This window comes from Mustela putorius, unplaced genomic scaffold (genome assembly GCF_011764305.1).
Source record: "Mustela putorius furo isolate JIRA1106 unplaced genomic scaffold, ASM1176430v1.1 tig00000580_pilon_pilon_pilon, whole genome shotgun sequence".
Lineage (NCBI taxonomy): Eukaryota > Metazoa > Chordata > Mammalia > Carnivora > Mustelidae > Mustela > Mustela putorius.
This window is the reverse complement of record NW_025421423.1, coordinates 1257522-1278343: the sequence shown is the minus strand read 5'-3', so window position 1 is coordinate 1278343 and position 20822 is coordinate 1257522.

Below are 20822 nucleotides of genomic sequence, written 5' to 3'. Positions count from 1 at the left end.
GGGTGGCTCAGTTGTTAAACCGTCTGCCTTGGTCGTGGTCCTGGGGTCCTAGGATGGGTCCCACATTGGGGGGGGGGGTCCCTGCTCAGCAGGAAGCCTGCTTCTACCTCTCCCACTCCCCCTGTTTGCATTCCCTCTCTTGCTGTGTCTCTCTCTGTCGAATAAATAAAATCTTTAATAAAAAAAAAAAGCTGTGTATTTTTGTTTGTATTTTTTTAAAGATTTTATTTATTTATTTGTCAGAGAAAGAAAGCATAAGCCGGGGGAGCAGCAGGCAAACAGAGAAGCAGCACTCCACCCGGCCCCACCCCCCACCACACCCCACCACACCCCACCCTCCACCACCCACCCTCCACAACCCCCTCCCACCCCCCACCCCCCCACCCCGTCCTGCCCTGCTCCACCCAGCAGAGAGCTGGGTGCTGGACTTGATCCCAAGACCCCAGGATCAAGATTCCAGCAGAAGGCAGAAGCTCAACCAACTAAGCCACTCAGGTGCCCCTGTTTGTTTGTTTTTTTTAATGGATGATGATGGATATCAAATCACTCAGTATTTCCAGTCCATTGGATAACTTTTTTTTTTTTAAAGATTTTATTTATTTATCAGAGAGAGAGGGGGGGAGAGAGCGAGCACAGGCAGACAGAATGGCAGGCAGAGGCAGAAGGAGAAGCAGGCTCCCTGCTGAGCAAGGAGCCCGATGCGGGACTCCATCCCAGGACGCTGGGATCATGACCTGAGCCGAAGGCAGCTGCTTAACCAACTGAGCCACCCAGGCGTCCCGGATAACTTTTTTTTTAAAGATTTTCTTTATTTATTTGACAGAGACAGCAAGAGAGGGAACACAAGCAGGGGGAGTGAGAGAGGGAGAAGCAGGCTTCCCTTAGAGCAGGAAGCCCAATGTGGGGTGGATCCCAGGATCCCGGGATCATGACCTGAGCCAAAGGCAGATGCTTAACAACTGAGCCACCCAGGTGCCCCCATTGGATAACTTTAAAGGAGTGATGTTACAGCTTTATTCTAAGAGGTACACAATAATCAAGCTTTTTATTTTTTTAATTTTTTTTAAAGATTTTATTTATTTGACAGAGAGAAATCACAAGTAGGCAGAGAGGCAGGCAGAGAGAGAGAGGGGAGGAAGCAGGCTCCCTGCGGAGCAGAGAGCCTGACATGGGGCTCGATCCCAGGACGCTGGGATCATGACCCAAGCCCAAGGCAGAGGCTTTAACCCACTGAGCCACCCAGGCGCCCCTAATCAAGCTTTTTAAAGAAATATTTACAATAATCCAAAAATTATATTCTTTGACCATTCAGGATAATGAGAAACTGTAGATGTCTTCTTTTTCAAAATTCTTGTGAGTATACATATTCAAAAGAGTTGGATATTACTACATTGAGGAGAGTAATTATGTCACATAGCAAAACAGTCCAGTACAAGGAAGCAGGCTCTGGGTTGTGAGGCTTTAAAGAAGTGCCTGATCCAAACCAAATAATAATAATAATAAATAAAAATGAAAACCTCTCAGTTACCTAAAAAAAAAAAAAGGAAAAGAAGTGTCTGATCCTATGCAAGCCTATTTCTTCATATAGATAATAAGGAGGTTGGATTTCACGTGTGCTGCTCCCTGTTTCATGAGTCACTAACCGGGTGGGTCTGACCGTTTGGGATATAATATGTCTACTAATAATTACACCATTAGCAGCAATAATAAGACCCACTATGACTATTTGAGCAGTTAATGTGCACTTACATGCATCATCTCTATAACCAAATGCCTGCCCTCTCATGCAGGGAAATGTATGCTATTTATTCTTCCATCAGTCACCAGTGCCTGCCCTATGTCAGACCCTGTTCAGGGCAATGACAGAGAAAGGAAAAAAATATGTGGCTTCTGCCCAAGAAAGCTCACAGACAGAAGAGCCCGATTCAGATTCAAAGACAACCAACCCTGATAAAGGGCCAGACAAAAGTACTAAATACGAGTGCACAAAGCCAAGCTGATTAGAGCTCAAAGAGTGGCGCAACCATTTCTGACCAGGGGATTGAAGTATTTTGTAAGGAGTTACGCCTTGGGAAAAAAATGAAAGAGAAAAATTTGATAAGGGAAGAACAGTCTGCAGACAGGGCAAGGTGTGTGTGCAGAAGCCCAGAGGCAAGAAAATACAAGTCTCTTCAGAGAAAGGCATGCTGGCTAGAGCACAAGGAGACAGGGGATGTGGCAAGAAAGGAAGGGCAAGGAAGTGGAGATCCACGTCATCAGGCCCTGTGTGCCAGGGTAGAGATGGGTGGGGCGCTGACCAAGAGAGGGGGATGAGCAGGTGTACCTTTCAGAGAAAGACCAACCAGCCATGCTATCAGCATAGGAGTATCTGAGCTTAGCAAGGCAGGGTAAGAACTGTGCCTCTCTGGCAGAATGGATGCCCGGATGTCAACACTACATGAGGCTAAGTCATCAGTGGGAATGGGAGACGAACGCTTCAGTCCATTCACAGCAAGTAAGTAAGTTAAGTAAGCCCAGGTTAGACGACCTCAAGCTACAAACCATGTCTTGATTCCTATATACAATCAAAGAGAAATTGCGAAGCCACACAAAATCAAGTTTTGGGCCACAGTCCTGTTAGCAAAGGGGATAGCTCTAACAACAACAAAAAAGCCTATTGAAAATATTTCAGGGGCACCTGGATGGCTCTGTTGGTTAAGTGTCCAGCTCTCGGTTTCAGCTCAGGTCATGATCTCATGGGTCGTGAGATCAAAACCCCATGTTGGACCCTGTCCGCTTGGGATTCTCTCTCTCTCTTCTTCTGCCCCTACTCTCCCTCTCAAAATAAACAAATAAATCTTTTTTAAAAAATACTTGAGAAATCTGAATTCAAAATCTACTTTGGAAATTTGTTAAATTTCCTAATTTTGATCATTGAACCTGTAGTTATGTAAGAGAATGTCCTTGTTCTGGGGAAAACAAAGAGGGAGAGAGAATGATGATGATGATGATGATGATGATGAAGAAAGTGGCAATGATGATAGGACAAAATGTGAAATTAGTGAATCCGAGTAAAAGGTATGTGAGAGTTCCTTGTTCTGTTTTAGTATTGCAACTTTCCAATAACTTTGAAATTGCATCAAAATAAAAAGTAAATAAAAATGTCAGGAATAAATTTATTTTGTTAAGATTTATTTCTTTATTTTGGGAGATAGGGACAGAGATAGACAGAATCCCAAGCAGAGGGGTCCCTGGGTGGCTCAGTGGGTTAAGCCGCTGCCTTCAACTCAGGTCCTGATCTCAGGGTCCTGGGATCGAGTCCCGCATCGGGCTCTCTCCTCAGCAGGGAGCCTGCTTCCCCCTCTCTCTCTCTGCTTGCCTCTCTGCCTACTTGTGATCTCTCTCTCTCTCTGCCTACTTGTGGTCTCTCTCTCTCTGTCAAATAAATAAAGAAAAGCTTATAAAAAAAAAAAGAATCTCAAGCAGACTCACACTAAGTGGGTAGCCCATCATGGGCTCACACCCCTGAGATCAGGTTGCAAGCCAAAACCAAGAGTCAAGACACTTAACTGAGTGGGCCACCTAGGTTCCCACGTTTCTTAACTCTTTTTATCCTTAGCACCTATCACAGGATCTTCACATTGCTATAAATAAATAGTAGTTTATCTCTTAAGTTTCTGTTCTCTGCTAGACTTGGTACTAGGGGTTATAGATACATTATTTCTAATCATACAGAGTAGATATTCCTATTCCCATTTTACAGATGAGGAAACTGAGGCTCAAGAAGTTTAGTTATTTGTTAAGAAGCAGAGCCAGGGATTCAAAGCCCAAGCTTTTTCTGCTGTAGTTTAGTTAATGTTTGCTGAGTTGAACATGAGAGACATTTGAACAATTAAAGTCTAAGGTACATATAAATTTAAGAGAATTTACGAATTAATACAAAAAATAATGAAATGCTCTGATCAAAAACAGCACCCTCACCAATAGACAAAGGCTAAATAGTACATGCTGGAGTACTATGCAACCAATTTTTCAAAAGAATTAGGTAAATATACTGCCCTTGCATTGCCAGGTAAAGAAACAACATATAGAGACATATTTAATTTTTTTTTAAAGATTTTTATTTATTCATTTGACAGACAGAGATCACAAGTAGGCAGAGAGGCAGGCAGAGAGAGAGGAAGGGAAGCAGGCTCCCGGCTGAGCAGAGAACCTGATTCGGGGCTCAATCTTAGGACCCTGGGATCATGACCCGGGCCAGAGTCAGAAGGCTTTAACCCACCAAGCCACCCAGGTGCCCCAGGACATATTCATATTAAAAATTATCTAGTATTTATCCAAAATTCAAATTTTATTGGGCATCTTCTATTTTTAATTGCTATATCTAGCAACCCTAAATGCCATGGAAGGATGTCTGCCTTTTAGGTGAAAAAAATAAGCTACTTACATAGATAAATAGTACAGCCCCATTTTGGTTTAGAAAAATGTGTAAGTATAGGACAATGTCTGGAAGGATATATGTTGTAGTGTTAACATTCCCTCTAGAAAATGGAATTAGGGTATGGAGAGGAGGCATTATTTTTACTTTCTATGCTATATTGCATATATTTTTATTTGAAATCTTTATTGAGATAATTATAGATTCACATGCAGTAATAATAAAAGAGAGGAGATCCCCACTATGCTTTGCTCAGTTTCCCTCTAAATAAGGGGAAAAACTCTTTTTTTCTGTGTTACTACTCACACTAAAGTAGTACTCTGACACCAGCTTAATGTTCACAACTCAATCCAATTCTGACACCATCTACCTGGGGTTAGCATTAGACAACACAGGTTAAGGGTTCAGTCCCACAAAACTACACCCACTTCAATTGCCCATCTGGAGTCCAGACCAACTATCTATAAATCGGGAGTTCCCATGACCCCTCGTCAGGTTTGATAACTTGCTAAAGCAGATCATGGAACTCAGGAAAACAGTTTACTTACTACATTACTGCTTTATTCTAAATGGATACAATTTATGAACAGCCAAATGGAAGAGGCGCATGGGACAAGACATGTGGGAAGGGGCTCGGAGCTTCCGTGCCCTCTCCAGGCGAGTCACCCTCCCAGTACTTCAATGTGTTCAGCGACCTGGAAGCTCTCTGAATGCTTGCCTTAAGGTTTTCTATGGGGGCTTCACTATGTGGGTATGATTGATTAAATCACTGGCCACTGATCATTAACTCAACTTCCAGCCTCTCTGCTCTCCCTGGAGGTTGGGGGATGGGGCTAAAAGTTCCAACTCTCTAATCACAATGTTGGTTCCTCTGGCAAAAATCAACCCCTCGGCGCACCTGGATGGCTCAGTGGGTTAAGCCTCTGCCTTCGGCTCAGGTCATGATTCCAGGCTCCTTGGATCGAGCCCCATATCCGGCTCTCTGCTCAGTAGGGAGCCCACTTCCCCCTCCCCCCACCCTCTGCCTACTTGTGATCTTTCTCTCTCGTCCTCTCTCTCTCTGCCAAATAAATAAACAAAATCTTTAAAAAACAAAACAAAACAAAAAACACCCTCCATCCTTAGGGGCTTTCCAAGAGACTCCAGCCAATAGTCATCTCATTAACATATAAAAATACACTTACCACCTCAGAGTTCCAAGGGTTTTAGGAGCTGTGTGCCAGGAAAGGGGGAGAGAGGAAGGCAGACAGCAAATTTATATTTCTTATTATGCCATATCCCCAATTGTAACATTTTGCAAAACAAATTCAACCAATGGATACATACATCCATTGCATGTATCAATAGTGTGTTCCTTTTTATTGCTGAGTAGCATTCCATGGTGTGTTTGTATATATATACATTTATATGTATGTATATACACATTCACATGTTGAAAGACATCTGGGATGATTCTGGTTTGAAGCTATTACAAATAAAGCTGTTATGAACATTTGTGTGCATTTTTAAACTAATTTTTAGATCTAAAAATAATAGACTACATAAAAATGTTAAAACATCAACATGACAAAAAAAAAACACAAATAAAGAAAGGCAAGGCACAAACTGGGAAATATTTACAACTTATTCATAGACATAATAAACTGGGAGCTGAGATTACCTCTGGGGAGAACTGACTGGCTAGAGGAAAGAAGACTTCTTTTTCACCACTTTGGCTCTGTACTGATACACTTCATCGGTGCATCTGTACTGTGCGTCAGGACCCACAGCATGGAGGCCAACCCCGTGGTGAGGCCCATATCACAAACCTAAGCTTAAATGGGCCTGCACTTAGAGGAAACACTTCGTGGAAACCTAACATACAGCAACCCCAGTCCTCCAGCTCAGCTTTAGCTAGCTCACCTTCCCCAGGAAAATGGGTCCTGTTAGCCTTACGACGAAATCCCCAGCCTCCTAGCCAGTCATGGCCCTGTTTCTGTGTTGCTGCTTTTAATGCTCTATAAAATCCGCTCTTGGCCCAGATCCTCACGGCTGGTGAGGTTCTGTACTCTCCCAATCCGTGGATTGTTTTCCTTTGCACAAAGAACATGAAGCTTGTTACTAAATTGTCTTAGTTTTGTCATTTGACAGTGCCTTTTGAATTTTATACCAAACTTGTCTATTACCTTTTCAAAGCTGAATTGCTTTTTAAAGTAATACATGCATTTTTAAACTTTTGCAACACATGCGATTATTTACGTAATTATTTACGTAATTATTACGTAATTACGTAATTATTTACAAAATGATTTTCTGGATGAAACAAGCTGTATGCTGTGATTTCAGAACTATATAATCCTCTTCCAAAGGCATGGGGACATGCATAGGAGGTGTTTCCCTGATGAAATTAGCGAGAATGCACAAAAATGTAGGAATCTTGCCCACCCCAGGAGCTAATGCGCATGTTGTGACAGAAATAAAGATGGTTCTGCAAATCTTTACTGGGAGAGCAGGAAAGATAACCCAGAAAACTAAACAGTAGATGACGGAAGTGGGCAAAGAAAGAGACATACATGGAACAATGAGAAAAAAAGGGTCTCCTTTTAAGAAATGGACACTGTAGGGGAGGCTGGCTGGCTCAGTCCATGGGCCATGTGACTTGTGATCATGGGGTCATGGGTTTGAGCCCCATGTTGGGTGTAGAGATTAGTTTTCTTTTAAAGATTTTTTTAAATTTATTTATTTGACAGAGAAAGAAAAAGAGAGAGAGAACACAAGCAGGGGGAGCGGCAGGCAAAGGGAGAAGCGGGCTCCTCACTGAGTAAGGAGCCAGATGCGGGACACAGTCCCAGGACTCTGTGATCATAACCTGAACTGACAGCAGGCATGTAACTGACTGAGCCACCCCAGCATCCCAGGTGTAAAGATTACTTTAAAAAAAAAAGAAAAAAGAGGGGCGCCTGGGTGACTCAGTGGGTTAAGCTGCTGCCTTCGGCTCAGGTCACGATCTCAGGGCCCTGGGATCAAGTCCCGCATCGGGCTCTCTGCTCAGCGGGGAGCCTGCTTCCTCCTCTCTCTCTCTGCCTGCCTCTCTGCCTACTTGTGACCTCTCTCTGTCAAATAAATAAATAAAATCTTTAAAAAATAAAAATAGGGCGCCTGGGTGGCTCAGTGGGTTAAGCCGCTGCCTTCGGCTCAGGTCATGATCTCAGAGTCCTGGGATCGAGCCCCGCATCGGGCTCTCTGCTCAGCAGGGAGCCTGCTTCCTCCTCTCTCTCTGCCTGCCTCTCTGCCTACTCGTGATCTCTCTCTGTCAAATAAATAAATAAATAAATCTTTAAAAAATAAAAATAAAAAAACAAAAACAAAAAAAGAAAAAAGAAAAAAACAAGCAAACAAGAAAGAAAAAAAGTGGACACTGAATTCAGTCCCTAGAAATGGAGGGCTTGTCACCAGGGAGAGACTGAGCAAGGCATCACAGAGAATTCCCCAGGTCTGAGCCCTTTCAAAGGTAGCAGGAGGGAACCATGTCACAACAACATCTGGGCACCTGGCCTAATTGGAGGCTTCCATCCTCTAAGCAACCTTCTGGGAGCGGAGAATAGCCAGTTCCTGAAGGTCTGTTGTTCTCGTGGGAATGAATCCACAGGCTCTGGTTTTCCCTAGTAGTCTTCTGAGAGTTTAGTGACTACGGTGAGCACCCTGAAATTGAGGTCTTCTGAGTGTGCAAAGCCTGAGCTATAACTCCCAGGAAAATGCACACTTTGCCTCTATGGTCATGCAGCCTTATCCACACACTTCAGTAGTCCCCTGAACACCAAGGCTTACAGCCAGCTCTTCCCAAGTTGCTGGAAGACTCAGTAGTACTGGAGGCCAGCAACCATGTCTGGGAGGCTTCTGCCAGCCTGGCACACAGTAGGAACCCAATAAACTTTCTTCTTGAAGTGGAACATGCTTGTGTGTCTGCATATCTGTGTCTGTGTATCTGTGTGTGTGTGTGTGTGTGTGTGTGTGTGTGTGTGTGAAGGCTTAACTTAATTTTGAGTTTGAATTCACCTTCTGCCAAAGGAGCAGAAACCTAATCTCGGGCTTTTGGAGTCCACCCCACAATTTCTCTTCCACCTCATTAAGATGATGGAGGTGAGGACCTCACCTTCAGTCATCTGTCCATGCCAGTGACCATCACTGTTTCTCTCATTCCTGACAGCCAAAAAGACCCTTCTGGCCTGGAAGCTCTCTTTCCTTCTCTGCCATCTGAGAGTGTGAGAATCAGACTCCTTCACCAGAGTGAAAGACTCCCCAAGCTTCAACCCTGCCTCATGAGTTTCTGTCCAGAAGGCAGGCCTTGTCCCTCCATATACCTACCACCAAGGTCTCTATCCCCACCACCTTGGTCTTTTCTTTTTCCCAGCTGCAGGGAAACCTCTTCTATGTTTGAGGGTGGGGTTTGGGAAGCCCTGCTCTCAGGCAGATTTTGTCTATTCTTGGAGTCTTCTCTATTTATGGAAGGGCATATATTTTTGGACACCAAAGCAAGACAGACTTCTTTGATTTTTCTTTCATCTCTATCACATCCCTTTCCTAGGGACATAGATGACCAAAAAGGCAGCCCCTTGAATGGAAGATGGGTAGGGGAATAAGTTGAGAGGAGGGTGATAAAGCACATGGTGAAAGGAATACAGTTAAACATCTCAAAAAATGGCATTCCAGAGCACACAACAGCTCAATACATTTTTAATGACATTTAATGACACATGAGCGAATGAGCATTCACACCTGCCAGAGAAAAAATTTATCTTGCATCATGTCCCTGCTTCAACCCTGCTGCCATATTCATGAGGGAGCAGAAGGCTGGCTGAGGACAAAGCAAAAGCTGTCACCTTGCACCCCCCTCCATCCACTCCCCTTGGTAGTATGTGTGACATTCCTCAGGCACCCCTGACTGCCCTAAAAGAAAAACAAATAGCTAACTGGGGCGCCTGGGTGGCTCAGTGGGTTAAAATGTCTGCCTTCAGCTCAGGTCATGATCCCAGGGTCCTAGGATCGAGCCCCGAATTGGGCTCTCTGCTCAGCAGGGAGCCTGCTTCCTCCTCTCTCTCTGCCTGCCTCTCTGCCTACTTGTAATCTCTGCCTGTCAAATAAATAAATAAATAATCTTTAAAAAAACACACAAAAAAACAAATAGTTAACTTGCAGAGATCACAATCCTGCAAGACAAGAGTCTCCCTTGGTTTACAAATGTCCTAACAATAGCCCAATTTCCAGAGGCAAATAACTCAGTTCCCCAAGCCCTAATGTTGCCCTCCCCACCATAAAATCGAAGGAGGCTGAGGCAGAAGGAAATGTAAATAAAGTTAAATTTCTTCTAAATCTAAATCTCACTAACAAGGGCACTTGAACCTCCAAAATAGTGTCAGCAATCATTCCCAAGCATATGACCCACTGATATACATCCAAAGGGTCTCACGAGAAGATTTTTTTACTAGTAATAAATAACCTTTTTCCCAGCAATAGCTAGCCCCTCGAGGTCCTGGAGACCTTGCTTCCAAAATTCCTTAGAGACTAACATCACCCTCTTTGTCCTCACCTACCCAACTCCTGTGAATATGATCAGCCACTCCTCAGGATGGTGGGGCAGCATCTCCGTCTGCCCACGGGTCCTGTCCCCCTGCTTTAATAAACCACCTTTTTGCATCAGAGACGTCTTAAGAATTCTTTCTTAGCTGTCAGCTCCAAACCTCACCCCACTGAACCTCACCTAGGTTCTAGAACTTCATCAATACTGTGTATGCCCGAGAGCCACGACTATTAGAAGATGTCGTCTATGGTAACGGAGCCCACAGATCACCGTCCTTGTGTACAAATACATCTTGAAATAGCTTTCACTCCCAGTTTGGAAGCTATGCATGCTGGCCAGGATTCCCATAACTCCTGAAGCTGGGTTGGGAGATGGAAAGCCCAACCTGTTCACTTTGAGGGGAGTTTCCAAGTTAAGGTGAGGCAGCAAGTTCAAGATCAGAAAGTTTTCGGCCAGAATGCTGGAAACAAATGGATTGCTGATCAGGCACCTTTGAGCCTGGCTGCTCTGCCTCTGTTGGGCACCTGTGACACCTGCTGGAGACCCCTCCTTGCCCTGAGTTTGTTTGTTTGTTTCTTTCTTTCTTTTAAATTTATTTATTTGACAGAGAGAGAGAGCACAAGTAGGCAGAGAGGCATGCAGAGGGAGAGGGAGAAGCAGGCTCCCAGCTGAGCAGAGAGCCTGACGTGGGGCCCGATCCCAGGACCCTGAGCGGAAGGCAGAGGCTTTAACCCACTGAGCCACCCAGGTGCCCCCGTCCTGAGCTTCTTGTAGCAAAGCTTCCTTAGCTCTGCCACCCCATGGCAGGGCCGGCAGAGGACTCTGTGTAGAACTGAACTAAAGGACAAACAGGAGGACTTAAGCTAAGAGCAAGCCATGTCCACCGTAAGAAGGCTCACTGGAAATTCTTGGCCTCTCGAGGGCCAAGATATCAGCATTCCCTTGAGAAGGGCACTGTAGGGCACCTGGGTGGCTCAGTGGGTTAAGGCCTCTGCCTTCGGCTTGGGTCGTGGTCTCAGGGTCCTGGGATCAGGCCCTACGTCAGGCTCTCTGCTCAGCAGGGATCCTGCTTTCCCCCTCTCTGCCTGTCTCTCTGCCTACTTGTGATCTCTCTCTCTCTGTCAAATAAATAAATAAAATCTTAAAAAAAAAAAAAGAGAGAGAGAGAGAGAGAAGGGCACTGTAGAGTGCTCAGGGGATCGCAGTGAGGTCACATAGCTTTAGCCCCCCAGGCCAGGAGAAGCCCGTAGGGGCCCTGGAACCTTTGGAATCAGGGCCCGGATTCCAAGGGTCTCCAGAAAACATCTACCAAACACTTGCTGTGTGTGAAGACAGAGATAAAAGTGATGCCACCCAACAAATATTTAATGGGCTCCCACAAACCCCTGCTCTCACCAAACTTCCCTTCTAGGAAGAGACAGAGAACAAACACGTGAACACATAAATGATTTCATTTCAGAACATGACACTTGCTGGCTAAGGAAACTAAGAGGGACAGAGATTGGAGAGTGACACGGAGGGAGGGTCGCTATTACAGATAGGGGTCTGAGAAGGCCCCTCTGAGGAGATGACAGGAGAGCAGAAATCTGCAGGATGAAAAATAGCCGCGTGAAGGTTGAAAAAAAATTCCACACAGAGGGAGCAGCAGAGACAGGTTCTGAGCAGGACAAAGCTTGGCATGTTCAGAGAAGGTCAGCATTGCGGGTGCAGAGAGAGCAAGGAGGCAGGTGGCTGGGGGGGGAAGGGCGCCTCCAGATGGCATAGTGTTCTGAAGCCCATGGGAGCCCTTCAGATTCCATTCCAGGTGTGCGGTAAGGTCAACAGATGAACAGAGGAGTGACATGACCCGATTTACATTTTTTTAAAAGACTAGGGGTGCCTGGGTGGCTCAGTGGGTTAAGCCACTTTCTTCGGCTCGGGTCATGATCTCAGGGTCCTGGGATAGAGTTCTCTGCTCAGCGGGGAGCCTGCTTACTCCTCTCTCTCTGCCTGCCTCTCTGCCTACTTGTGATCTCTCTCTGTCAAATAAATAAATTCTTTAAAAAAATTTTTTTTTAAATAAATTAAAAAAATAAAAGACCAGAAGGCAGCTGTGTGGAGAACTGACTAGAAGGGAGAAGAGTTTAAGTAGTAAGACATGTCAAGAAAGCTATTGCTGTCCTGGTAGAGGACAGTGGCTTGGGTATGGGTGGCAGTGATGAATGGCGAGAGGCTATTGGGATCCTGGATATATTCTGAAGGCAGATCCCACAGGACTTGCTGATGGAGTGTATCTTGGGGAGTGAGGAGAGGAGTCAAGAATGACTCTAGAGTTTTGAGTTGAGCATGTGGGTGAATGGTGATGCCATCAATTAAGTGGTAGGTAGTATATCAGAGTGGTAGGAGGAGGTCTAGAATCAGGAATTTTGCGGTGGCAGGTAGGCGATTAGATGTGTGATTCTGGAGCTCTGGGATAGGTAAGGGCTAGAGATTTGGGGAGTCATCTGTGCAGAGGTGGCATTTAAGCTCCAGGACTAGATGAGATGAATAGGAAGAGAGTCAAGAAAGAGAAGAGGTTTGCAGAGTGAATGCTAGAACATGCCACCAAAACAGAGGTCAGGAGGAGAAGGAGTGGCTGAGACTGTACAAAGGTCAACTATTCTGAAACAAAGCCTAGGAAGGAAGTGCTTCAACCAGGACATCAGAAAGGGCTCTTGCACAATCAGACCTTTAACTACAGAAAACAACCTGATGGAGAGCGGTGGGGGATGGGCAAAGAGGAGAAAGGGGAGTGGGAGGTACACGCTGCCACTTATGGAATGAGGAAGTTACAGAATAAAAGGCATAGCACAGGGAATATAGTCGGTGATGTTGTATTATCCTCGCAGGGGGAGAGATGGTAGCCACACCTGTGGGGGTTGCAGCACCATGTGTATGAGGCTGTCCAATCACTATGCTATATGTTTACACCCAATACTAATGTAACATTGTGTGTCAACTATATTCAACTAAAAAAATTTCTTTAAAGCTACTAGTAGATCAGGGTGAGAACTGAGAGTTAACCCCTTGCCTAGGAAAGGTGGAAACTGGTAACTTTTCAGTGAAATGCCAGGGTGCTTGTCTCACTGAAGTAGACTGAGGAGAAAATGAGAGGGAGGAAGTGAATGAAGAGCATGAGAGAATCCCCATGAAACAGCCAGTGCCCTCAGTCCGGGGAGGGGGGAGGGGATAAGGGAGTGCTTTGCTTTTGCTATTTCTTTGGGTTTTGTTTTTTTAAGTAGGCTCCATGCCCAGTGTGGAGCCCAGTGCAGAGTTTGAACTCACGACCCTGAGATCAAGACCTGAGCTGAGAATAAGAGTCAGAGGCTTAAATCAACTGGGCCACCCAGGGTTCCCCTCAGCTGGGATTTTTTTTTTTGCGATGTTTTAATGAAGGTACTAGTGACTGGGGTGGGTGGAGAAAGGATACTCACAGGGAAGCTGAGACCCCCAGGGAACAGATTAGAGGGAAGTGTTAACACCCTGAGGCCTGAGGGAGAGAAGAGAAAATTTTATTAGCTGTAGCTAGGTGAGAAGCTTTTGAAGAGGGCCACCTGGAGCAGAAGTTGTAGCTATGAGAGAAGTAGCCATTGAGAAACACTGCAAAGTAGGGTAGAAACACAAAGAATAAATTGGGCTGAACTCAGTTGGAAACCATTGGAAGGCACTGGGTCAGACAGCCACAGAAGCCAGTTTCCCAGAACAGAGATGGATGGACAATGGTTTGGTGTGTGGAAGGGAACAGGACAAACAAATAAGAATCAGCACAGGCGTAACCCAGGGGTGAGGGGACAGCAAGCACAGGCAACTCCGAAACAGATCAAAAGGGAGGGCAGGAAGGTGCAGAAATGGTTAGGAAAACAAACCTAGACCTCAAATCTCAGCCTCACCACTATTTTACCATGGACACAATGATTTAATATTCTCAGGTATTGTGAGAATTAAATGAGATCACGGATATAAGGTTCCTGGACTCAATAAATTGTAGCTATTGTTAGTTGCTATAAAAGCACTATAAAGACACAGCATTCATTTATTTTAAAAAAGGCTTTTAAGTATCATATTTAAGAACTGTGGTAATTTAATAACGTTTCAATGACAAGAACAAGTCCAGCATTCTGGCACCTTACAGGAAAAACGCTTCTCTTCTTTTACTGCTTGAACCTATGGCTATGTGTGCTGTTACCACTCGGTGGCAGCATACCCCAATCATGGATTCCATTGTTTGGAGGGACAATTTCGTTTAAAAGACCATGGGTAGAAAGACACAGACGCTCGGTACATCCTGAGGAAATGCACAGCATCACCTATGAAGAAGCCTTGCCAAAAAATCAAACCTGAATGAATAAGGTTCTGGATCTAACTACCAATATACAGAAAATTGAGGAAGAGGGGCACCTGGGTGGCTCAGTCCTTTAAGTGTCTGCCTTTGGCTCAGGTCATGATCCTGGGCTCCTGGGACTGAGCCCCACATCAGGCTTCCCGCTCAGCAGAGAGCCTGCTTCTCCATGTCCCTCTGCCTGCCACTCTGCCTACTTGTGCTCTCTCTCTCTCTGTCAAATAAATAAATAAAATAGTTTAAAGAAAGAAAGAAAATACAGGAAGAGACATTAAACAACTTCATGAGGTTATGAGCAATGAGTGAGGGTATGGAAAATCTCTACCAGACAAAAACCTTAGCTTCTTAAGAAAAAAAAAAAAAAAAAAGCTGGAAGAGGACTCCTCGGACTAAACAAGACTGAAGAGACAAATTAACATGTCACAATAAAAAAGCGTTGAGGGGGCAATGGGGGAAATGTGGATGCTATCTGGAGATTGATGCTATTTAATAATCACTTCCAGAGGCAGGCCCAAGATGGTAGAGGAGTAGTGAACCGAAATTTCATCTGGTCCCAGTAGTTCAGCTAGATAGCTATCAAACCACTCTGAACATCTACAAACTCAACAGAAGATCGAAGAAAAGAATAGCAGCACCTCTATGAACGAAAAGTAACCACTTTCTGGAAGGTAGGACATGCGGAAGAGGGAATCTGAGGTGATATATGAGCAAACAGACTGCGGGGAGGGGAGGGAGCCTCAATCAGCCACTTAATAGCAAGTGATAGAGCAAGAGAAGCTTGAAATTAGAAGTTTTAGACATTGGCTCCAGTGAGGGATGTTGCTCTGGTGGTTAAGCAGGGGGTAGAATGCTTGCTGGGACAGAGTGGTCCCAGGACCCTGGGGTCCCAGAGAGGCTGGGGATGCACGATTGTGGCAGAGCTTCCAGGTATTGGAGCGGGGAAGCCAGCTGCAGAGACAGAGCCGAGGAATAGGCTTTCAGCTTAGGGTTCCCTTAAACTGGGATCCCCAGCACAGTTGAACCACTGCTCTTTGAGCAGGGACCCCACAAGTGGCAGATCTGGAGAGACCCCCACCTTCCTCCTCTGAGGGGAACAGCGCAGAGCACATAGCAGGAAACTACTGTGTTTGGAGACTCCAAATGGGGCTGTGCGCTGGAGATAGAAACCGGTTACAATAGAGCGATAGAGCTCGGTCACAGGCTGGGCCAGCATGGAGTGCCACCGAAGACTAGGGAGACAGGAGTGATTGACTGCTTTTCTCTGAGGGCTCACTGAGAAGTGGGGCCCGAGCTCTCAGCTCCTCCAGGGCCAGAGATTGGGAGGCCACCATTTTCATTCCCTTCCTCCAAAACTCTACGAAAACATTCAGGGAACAAAAGGTACAGAAACTTAATTGGAGCACATGACTTAGTCTGGCCCCTGGCAAGGGTGGCGCAATTCTGCCTCAGGCAAAGACATTTGAAAATCAGGGCAACAGGCCCCTGCTCAAGAAGATCAGCAAGAACAGCCAGACAAGATCAAGTTTACTGATCAATGAGAACTGCAAAACTCCAGTGCTAGGGGAATACAGCACATAGGAATCATGGCTTTTCCCCCATGATTCTTTAGCCCTTCAACTTTAATTTTTTAATTTTTCTTTCCTTTTTTCTCTTTTTGACTTTTTCTTCTTTCCTTTTCCACTAACTTTGTATCACTTCCTTTTTAAAAATCTTTTTTAATTTTTATTTTGAACAGTCATATTCTATGTCTTCAGTTATTTAACCTTATTTTTTGTATGTATATAAGTTTTTCATTCTTTAAATTTTGGGGATGCTGTTTCTTCTAACAGACCAAAACATATCCTAAATCTAGTGTATGGCTCAGTTCTATTCATCTACCTGATCCCATTCTTTCTCTCTCTCTCTTTCTCTTCTTTTCTTTTTTCAAACAACTTCTTATCAGTTTGTTTTTTAAAATCTTTTTAAAGATTTTATTTATTTCTTTATTTGACAGACAGATTACAAGTAGGCAGAGAGGCAGGCGGGAGGAAGGGGAGAAGCAGTCTCTCCACTGAGCAGAGAGCCCGATGCAAGGATCTATTCCAGACCCTGAGATCATGACCTGAGCTGAAGGGTGAGGCTTAATCCACTGAGCCACCCAGGTGCCCTTAAAATCTTTTTTGATTTTCATTTTTACATTCATGTTCCATCCCTTCATTGTATAAGTTTTTCTTTCTTTACAACTTGGGGAGGCAGTTTCTTCTAGCAGACCAAAAACACCCAAAATCTAGTGTATGGCTCTGTTCTATTCACCAACCTGATCATATTCTTCCCCCCCCCTTTCTCCCTGGTTTTGGGTCTTTTCTGATTTGTTTAGTGTATATTTTTCTGGCGTCGTTGTTACCCTTTTAGCATTTTGATCTCTCATTCATCTATTCTTCTCTGGACAAAGTTACAAAATGGAAAAACTCACCTCAAAAAAAAAGAACAAGAGGGGCACCTGGGTGGCTCAGTGGTTAAAGCCTCTGCCTTTGGCTCAGGTCATGATCCCAGGGTCCTGGGATCGAGCCTCACCCCGGGCTCTCCGCTCAGCAGGGAGCCTGCTTCTTCATCCTCTCTCTCTCTCTCTCTGCCTGCTGCTGCCTCTCTGCCTACTTGAGATATGTCTGTCAAATAAATAAAAAAATCTTTGAAAAAAATAAAATAAAATAAAATCTTGAAAAAAATAAAAAAGAACAAGAGGCAGTACTGACTACCAGGGACCTAATCGATATGGGTATTAGGAAAATGTCAGAACTAGAGTTCAGAATAACAATTTTAAAGATACTAACTGGGCTTGAAAAAGGCATGGAAGATACTAGAGTATCCCTTCCTGGAGAAAAAAAATCTAACCAAGTCGAAATCAAAAAGGCTATTAATGAGGTGCAAGCAAAAATGGAGGTTCTAACTGCCTAAATAAAAAATGAGGCAGGGAGAGGATTAGTGATATAAAAGACCAAATGATGGAGAATAAAGAAGCTGAGAAAAAGAGAGATAAACAACTATGGAATCACAAAAGGGAGAATTCAAGAGATAAATGATAGATAAAAAGAAGATCTTCTTCTTGGGTAATTGGAATCCCAGAAGAAGAAGAAAGGGAGAGGGGGGCAGAAGATATATTAGAACAAATTATAGCAGAGAAATTTCCTCATTTGGGGAAGGAACTAGGCACCAAAATCCAGGAGGCACAGAGAACCTGCTTCAAAATCAATAAGAATAGGTCAAGACCCTGACATCTAATAATAAAACTTACAAAACTCAGAGAAAAAGAGAAAATCCTGAAAGCAGCTTGGGACAAGAGATCTGTAACCTACACTGGTAGAAACATTGGATTGGCAGCAGACCTATCCACAGAGATCTGACAGACCAGAAAAGATTGGCCTGATACTTTCAGAGCACTAAATGAAAAAAATATGCAGCCAAGAATATTTTATTCAAGTAGGCTGGCACTGAAAATAGGAGAGAGAAAAAGCTTACAAGACAAACACAAACTAAAAGAATTTGCAAACACCAAACCAGCCCTAAGGAAATATTGAAAGGGGTCCTCTAAGCAGAGAGTCTAAAAGCAACATAGACCAGAAAGGAGTGCAGTCAGTAACAGTCACCTTATAGACAATATAAAGGAACTAAATTCATATCTTTCAATAGTTACTATGAATGTAAATGGGCTAAATGCCCCAATCAAAAGACACAGGGTATTGGATTGGATAAAAAAGCAAGATCCATCAATATGCTGTCTGCAAGAAACTCATTTTAGGCCCAAAAAATCTTCAGATTTAAGGTGAGGGGGTGGAAATCCATTTACCATGCTAATGAACATCAAAAGAAAGCTGGTGTGGCAATCTTTATATCAGACAAATTAGATTTTAAACCAAAGACTGAAATAAGAGATGAGAAAGGACACTATACCATACTTAAAGGGTCTATCCAAGAAGATCTATCTATCCAAGAAGATCATAGTAAATATCTATGCCCCTAACATGGGAGCAGCCAATTATATAAACCAATTAATAAAAAGGTCAAACAATAATACAATAATACAATAACAGTAGGGGACTTTAACACCCCCCCTCATTGAATGGAGAGATCATCTAAGCAAAAGATCAAAAAGGAAAGAAGGAATTTAAATGACACACTTGACCAGATGGACTTCATGATATATACAGAACATTCCATTCCAAAGCAACAGAATACACATTCTTCTCAAGTGCACATGGAACATTCTCCAGAATAGATCACATCCTGGGTCACAAATCAGGTTTCATCTGGTACCAAAAGATTGGGATCATTCTCTGCATATCTTCAGACCACAATGCTTTGAAACTTGAACTCAATCACAAGAGGAAAGTTGGAAAGAACTCAAATACATGGAGGCTAAAGAGCATCCTACTAAAGAATGAATGGGTCAACCAGGAAATTAAAGAAGAATTTAAAAATTCATAAAAATGAAAACACAACTCTTCAAAATCTTTGGGATGCAATATAGGCAGTCCTAAGAGGTCAGTATGTATCAATACAGGCCTTTCTCAAGAAATAAGAAAGGTTAGGGAGCCTGGGTGCTCAGTGGGTTAAGTCTCTGCCTTCGGCTAAGGTCATGGTCTCAGGGTCCTAGGATCGAGCCCTATATCGGGTTCTCTGCTCAGTGGGAAGCCTGTTTCCCCTCTCTCTCTGCCTGCCTCTCTGCCTACTTGTGATCTCTCTCTCTCTGTCAATTAAGTAAATAAAATCTTAAAAAAAAAAATAAGGAAGGTCTCAAATGCACAACCTAACGCTGCACCTAATATTACCCTAGACCTAAAAGAGCTGGAGAAAGAAGAGCAAATAAAGCCTAAACCCAGCAAGAGAAGAAAAATAATAAAGAACAGAGCAGAAATCTATGAAATAAAAATCAAAAGAACAGTAGAACAGATCAATGAAACCAGGAATTGGTTTTTTGAAATAATTAATAAGATTGATAAATCCCTGGCCAGACTTAGCAAAAAGAAAAGTGAAGGGGCTCAAATTAAAAAAAAAAAATCATGAGTGAATGGGGCATCTGGGTGGCTCAGTGAGTTAAGCCTCTGCCTTCGGCTCAGGTCATGGTCTCAGGGTCCTGGGATCAAGCCCTGAATCGGGCTCTCTGCTCAGCAGGGAGCTTGCTTCCCTTCCTCTCTCTCTCTCTGCCTGCCTCTCTGCCTACTTGTGATCTCTGTCTGTCAAATAAGTAAATAAAATTAAAAAAAAAAAAAACACCTCTTCCTTTGGCTCAGGTCATGATCCCAGGGTCCTGAGATTGAGCCCTGCATAGGGCTCTCTGCTCAGCAGGGAGCCTGCATCCCCCTCTCTCTCTCTGCCTACCTCTCTGCCTACTTGTGATCTTTGTCAAATAAATAAGCAAAACCTTTTAAAAAATAAATAAATAAATCATGAGTGAAAGAGGAGTGATCACTACCAACACCAAAGAAATACAAACAATTATAAGAACATATTATGAGCAACGAAATGCTCTAAGAAATGGAGACATTCCTAGAGACTACAAACTACCAAAACTGAACCAGGAAAAAATACAAAACTTGAACAGACGCATAACCAGCAAGGAAATTGAAGTAGTCATAAAAAATCTCCCAACAAACAAGAGCCTAGGGCCAAATGGCTTCACAGGGGAATTCTACCAAGCATTTAAAGAAGGGTTAATATCTGTTCTTCTGAAACTGTTCCAAAAAATAAAAATGGAAGGAAAACTTCCAAATTCATTTTATAAGGCCAGCATTACCTTGACCCCCAAATCAGGCAAAGACCCCACCAAAAAGGGGAATGACAGACCAATATCCCTGATGAACATGGATGCAAAAATTTTCACCAAAGTCCTAGCCAGTAGGATCCAACAGTACATTAAAAAGATTTATTCCTGGGGTGCCTGGGTGGTTCAGTGGGTTAAAGCCTCTGTCTTCAGCTCAGGTCATGATCCAGGGTCCTGGGATCGAGCCCCGCATCCGGCTCTCTGCTCATCGGGAAGCCTGCTTCCTCCTCTCTCTCTGTCTGCCTCTCTGCCTACTCTCTCTGTCAAATAAATTAAAAAAAAAAAAAAAAAGATTTATTCCTGGGATGCAAGGTTGGTTCAACATTTGCAAATCAATCAATGTGACACACAACATTAATAAAACAAAGGACAACAACCATGTGATCCTCTCAATCGATGCAGAAACATCTGACAAAGTACAGCATCCTTTCCTGATCAAAACTCTTCGCAGTCTAGGGATAGAGGGAACATACCTCAATACCATAAAAGCCATCTATGAAAAACCCACAGTGAATATCATTCTCAATGAGGAAAAATTGAGAGCTTTCCCCTAAGATCAGCAACACAGCAGGGATGTCCACTACCACCACTGCTGTTCAACATATTACTAGAAGTCTTAACCTCAGCAATCGGACAACAAAAAGAAATAAAAGGCATCTGAATCGGCAAAGAAGAAGTCAAAGTTTCACTCTTT